This window comes from Nothobranchius furzeri, chromosome 10 (assembly GCF_043380555.1).
Source record: "Nothobranchius furzeri strain GRZ-AD chromosome 10, NfurGRZ-RIMD1, whole genome shotgun sequence".
NCBI classification, from domain to species: Eukaryota; Metazoa; Chordata; class Actinopteri; order Cyprinodontiformes; family Nothobranchiidae; genus Nothobranchius; species Nothobranchius furzeri.
Genome location: NC_091750.1, coordinates 26674177 through 26680219, shown reverse-complemented (window position 1 = coordinate 26680219; position 6043 = coordinate 26674177).

Below are 6043 nucleotides of genomic sequence, written 5' to 3'. Positions count from 1 at the left end.
CTCCTGCAGCGTAGAGGAAACTTGTTAAATGCGTCAACACGGTGGATTTAATAGAAGCTTTAAAGAACAAACTCTGGACGGTGTGAGGTGATTTTGTCTCACCGCAGAAATAAAAACACACACGGAGCGTCAGCAGTCAGACGCAGCCGCTCACCAACACTCGTGTGTGTGAGCATCAGAAGGCTGAACAATGGTGGACCACACCAGCTTCTGCCACAATAAATAATTATAATAATAATAGTAAATCACACACAAAGTTGTGAACATTTTAATTTCCTTTCTGAACTTTTTTTTTTGGCTCTTTGCTTCCGGTCAGTAACAAGATGGCGCCTGTGCTTGGCTTAGCCACAGTCACCGGCCACTTTTTCAAACTTTTCTCCACTAACCTCCTCTTTTCCACCTTGCCCCTGTCTGCGATCCTCTTTGGTAGTATCCCTGCTACCATCTCCTATTATCGCCAGACTCTTTGATCCTTCCTTTCGTTCACGATCGCTCACGATGCACCAAGGATGTACCTCCCTCTTTGTTTACCTGAGCGGCTCACTGGCCCGGAGCCAAACGACGATTCCGACCAGGGCGCCTCCAGCGATGTTTATCTGGTCCGGGGAAAACGTCTGAGGAAAAGAGGTAAACGAGCAGGAATCCAGGTGAGAATAAGACTTCTCTTAATGCATGGTTTATCTAGTAAACATCGGCGTGATCTTCTGGCTTCTTGTCCTTTGTTTGGTGACCTGAGCGCCACTTCCGTATTCCTCCGTCCAAGTTTTTTAAGGTCGGTTTATCTTCATTCCTCAGTGGTTTCCCCTCCTGTTCCCTCCATAAGTGGTTTTTACAAACACCGTGGATCTAATCCTGCTAATTTACATCCACTAACTCCAGCTGTTTCTGTAGTTTCTGATTCCTCCACCTCACTCAGCATGGCTCTATTAAATACCCGCTCTGTTAAAAATAAGTCCTTCCTGCTCAATGATCTAATTATCTCTAAAAACCTGGATTTTCTGTTTCTGACAGAAGTTTGGCAGCAAACATCTGATTATTCTGGTCTGATCGAACTTTGCCCGAGTGGTTATTCTTTTCTTAGCCAGCCCTGGGGTTCTGGTCGTGGTGGAGGCCTAGCTGTTGTTTTCAGAGACCATCTTCCATGTAGCTCTACAACCTCTGGTCACTTTGCTTCCTTTGAACTGCAGCTGATCAAAGTCGGGCGTAAGGACCCGTTCTACTGTGCTGTGGTCTATCGTCCACCTGGTCCAAACAGTTCTTTCCTTCAGGAGTTTAGTGACTTTCTATCCTCCACAGTGAAACTTTCCAGACTGGTGATTGTTGGTGACTTTAACATCCACGTTGATGATCCCTATGATCTCTTTGCCATGAATTTCTCCAGCCTTATGGACTCCTTCAGCTTTACCCAGCATGTTTCTGGCCCCACACACACCAGGGGACACACTCTGGACCTTGTTCTTACCCTGAGTCTAAATGCTGACAGTGTTTGTCCTGAGGACGTTTATATTTCAGATCACCATTGCATTTTCTTTAACTTGTCAGTTTCTGCGTCCCCAACACCTGCTCGCCGTATGGTTAGTTCTCGTTTTCTTAATGAGAGCACAGCTAACAATTTTTCCGCTGCTTTTGATCCACCCTGTTCTTCTGATAACGACCCAGATTCCTTAACTTCTCAGTTCAACGAGCACTGCCTCTCCATTCTGGACAACATCTGTCCTGTCAGAACCAGATCAGTTCCTGCAGTGAACCCTATTCCCTGGTTTAATGACTGCCTTCGCAGCCTAAAGCGCCAATGCAGAAAAACTGAGCGTTTGTGGAAGAAAACCCATCTCCACGTCCATCTGCTGCACCTAAAGGATCTTCTGACATCCTTTAACTCTGCAGTCAGAGACGTGAGGGTTGTCTATTTCTCCAACCTGGTGTCCCAGAGCAAAGGGAACCCCAAGGTGTTGTTTAACACCATCAGCAGCATCGTCTCTCCTGCCTCTCCTACAGCCTCCATCCACTCTGTTGCAGACTGTGAGAACTTTCTGTCTTTCTTTGTGGACAAAGTCAATAAGGTTAGATCTAGCATCTCTCCTTCAGCCTTATCGCTGCCTCTCCCGACTCCAACCAGGCCCATTATCCTAGATAGACTTGCTCCTGTTTCTCTGCCTGAGTTAACCAAACTAGTTAACTCTATGAAGACCTCTGCATGCCCCCTCCACATCTTACCCTCATCTTTGTTTAAAAGTGCTTTTCTGTCCATCGGTCCCAGCGTGCTCTCTATAATTAATGCTTCTCTGGTTTCTGGTCAGGTCCCTGCTTACTTTAAGAACGCTGTAATCCACCTGCTTCTTAAAAAACCGAGTCTCGACCCCTCTCTCCATAGCAGCTTCAGACCCATCTCTAAACTTCCGTTTATCTCCAAGATCTTGGAAAAGGTTGTGGCTAAATAACTCACAGATGCTCTTGATGAACATAACATCTATGATAGCTTCCAGTCAGGTTTTCATAGAGCTCATTCTACTGAAACAGCTCTTCTTAGGGTCTCTAATGACCTTCTGACTCACAGTGAGGCCGGGGACTGTTCTGTTCTGGTCCTGCTGGACCTGACTGCAGCCTTTGACACTGTTGACCATCACCTGCTACTGGAGAGGCTGAGAGACTGGGTAGGCCTATCAGGATCTGCTCTGGAGTGGCTCTCCTCTTATCTTTCTGAGCGCTCCTTTTCCGTGGCCATCTCCAAGTTTAGGTCCTCCACCACCTCTCTTACCCATGGTGTCCCACAAGGTTCTGTGCTGGGGCCTCTGCTCTTCCTCCTCTATCTGCTTCCTCTTCAGCACATCCTGAGCTCCTTCAAAGGAATCTCCTACCATCTTTAATCAATCATTCAATCAAAGATACTTTATTAATCCCAGAGGGAAATTAGAGATTCAGTACACACAATTCAGAGATCAGACATACATGGGCAAGACACTTGACAAGAACTGGCAACTGTGGTCATTCGCAACCCTGAGTCGCGCTACCTTAATAGAGATAAGAGGGGTTACATGAGGATTGGTTCACTTCAGAGTTACTCTCCCTCCAGGAGGACAGCTTTGCTCTGCAAAAAAAAAAAAACCCTCAGACAGATATGCAACAGACTTCAGACAACACAACATAAGTGTCCACTAGGTGGGGTGGTGGGTTGGGACTATCCCAACTTCAGTTCCTGCAGCCACGATGAAGCAGCGCATGTCACCTCAGTGTGGATAGGGGGGGGGGGGGGGGGCATTGAGGGTTGGAGGGTTGCAGTGACCCTGGAATGCTTCAGCGGGCTTCTCGCAGTCCCGCCCAGGCTGGGACAGGAGACAGAGTTGAGTTGCCATAGTGACGGCACATTCCTCACATCTTCTGAGCTGGGAGTTTTCGTTGGAGCCTTGCAGGCTCAAGGAGGCCAGATTCCAATTAGAAAATTGTTTTGGGGCCAGACAGAGATAATTTTCTCTCTGTCTTACAGTTTGTTGGTCCTCAACCTCTCAGAATCCCAATAATGGACGTTAATCCATCCCAATCCGTGCTGATTCGTCCACTCTCTCCTTGAGGGCATCCATCGTTTGTGCCAAAAAATGAATCTCCGCCAAAGTCCCAAGCTTACGATTCATCTCGACAATTATTTGAGTCTGTTAATTCACAGCGTGGTGCAATCCATCTCTGAGCTCCGGGATCAGGCCAGTATTCCTCGACAGCTCGTTAATTTTCCGGTAAGCCAGGTAGCCTCCAAGGCCAATGAGCAGGAAACCTGACACCAACATCACGAATATCCACACGTCTTCAGAGTCCTCCACAGACAGCTGAGAAAGACAGATGAAGTTCCACTGTTTCCAGGAGTCCATGATGTGTCCAACTGGGTCTGATCCCAGCGGGGCATCCGGGAGCCACTTCTCCCGTTCTCATCGTAGCCAAAATTTTATCAATCGCGTTGAGAGAGCAGCTGACAAGATCCATTTAAGTGAATTTCAGTTTCCAGTTTCCAGAAAAATGCAGAAGCAGCCGTGCACCCAGCACACACAGGCAGACAAAGGCCTTGAGGATAACATATGGAGGAGAGGAGGAAAAGAAGCGTCTGCACCCGCCAAGAGCCAGAAGACGCAGATGACATCCAACTGTACATCTCCTTTAAGCCCCATGAGATGTCTAAGCTGCAGCTGTTACACACCTGCTTAGACTCTATTAAAACCTGGATGGTGGGAGCTTTCTTCAGCTGAATGAAGATAAAACTGAGATCCTCATCTGTGCCCCAGACAAGCTGGTTCCCAAAGTCAGAGACTCTCTTGGTCAACTTGCTTCTCACACCAAACCATCTGTCAAGAATCTTGGCGTGACCTTTGACCCAGCTCTCACCCTGGATTCTCATGTCAGTTCTCTTGTTCGCTCTTCCTTCTTCCATCTCAGGAACGTTGCTAAGCTGAGTCCCATTCTGTCCCGCTCTGAACTTGAGACAGTTATCCACACCTTCATCTCCTCACGCTTAGACTACTGTAACTCTCTTTTCACGTGTCTGAGCAGAACCTCCCTGAACCGTCTACAGGTGGTTCAGAACGCCTGTGCTCGGCTTCTGACCAAGTCCTCCAAACACACCCACATCACCCCGCTTCTCCTCCAGCTTCACTGGCTGCCAGTCAACTTCAGGGTTCATTTCAAGATCCTGGTTCTGGTCTATAGGGCCTTACATGGACAAGCACCATCTTACATTGGTGATCTTCTTAGTCCCTACACCCCCAGCAGGTCCCTGAGGTCCAGTGACCAAAGCCTACTTGTTGTGCAGCACCAGGCTAAAGGTCAAAGGTGACAGATCATCGGCTGCTGTGGCCCCCAGACTCTGGACCTCTCTCCCCTTGAGCCTGAGATCAGTGGACTCAGTGGTCTCCTTTAAAAAGCAGCTGAAGACTCACTTGTTCAGGCTATGGTGTGTCCTTCTTCACCCTCTCCCTGTTCTGCTCTCCCCACGTATTCCGCCTTCCTCAGGATCCACTGATTTCCCTCTTTTCTAATCACTCTCTCTCTTTCTTTACATTTTTAATCACAATTGTCTATTTTTTGCTCATTTTAAATATATTTTTAATCATTTTTTAAATTCTTTTTTATATTTTTACATATTTTGTTTTTTAGTGTTCCTTTTGTTTGTTTTTTATTTTTATCTTGAGAGGCGCTATAGAAATGATACTTTCTTCTTCTTCTGTTGAGATTTAATGTTTAAAATCTGTTAGATTGTTACTGACAGCAGCTACATTTAAGTTTCACTTCCTGTTGTGACTGAACGCTGCTGCAGCATGGAGGTGTAGTTCTCAGTCATCCTGGACATGATCATCCTGAGAGTTTTAGCTGAAAACAGCTGGACGTTTCTGGATATGTTGGAGACATTTAGCCTCTCATCCCAGAGGCTGCTTCCAGACTTTGGGTGTGGTCAGAAACAAACACACTGGTTGTCTTTTTAGTTTTTTCTCCAAATGGTAAATGGCCTGTATTTGATACAGCGCCATCTAGAGTTCTTGAAACCCCCCAAGGCGCTTTACAACACAATCAGTCACACACACATTCACACACACATTCACACACTGGTGGGGATGAGCTACGATGTAGCCACAGCTGCCCTGGGGCGCACTGATAGAGGCGAGGCTGCCGAGCACTGGCGCCACCGGTCCCTCCGACCACCACCAGCAGGCAACGTGGGTAAAGTGTCTTGCCCAAGGACACAACGACAGCGACAAACTGAGTGGGGCTTCAACCTGCAACCTTCCGATTACGGGGCAAGCACTTAACTCCTGTTCCACCGTCGCCTCAAAACATGTTTGTGTCTAAATGAAGGTGATGTTGTCGTTCATAGAGTTAAAATTCATGTTGAAGTTAAGATTATTTCATCAAGTATGACCTGTGGTTAGCTGGCTCACGTAAAGCAGGTCATGTCTTGAAATAATCGGAATCGGGAATCGATAGGAACCGGAATCGAAACGAGGAATTGGAATCGGAATCGTTCAAAATCAAACGATGCCCAACCCTACTGGCGACCTGGACTCACCTG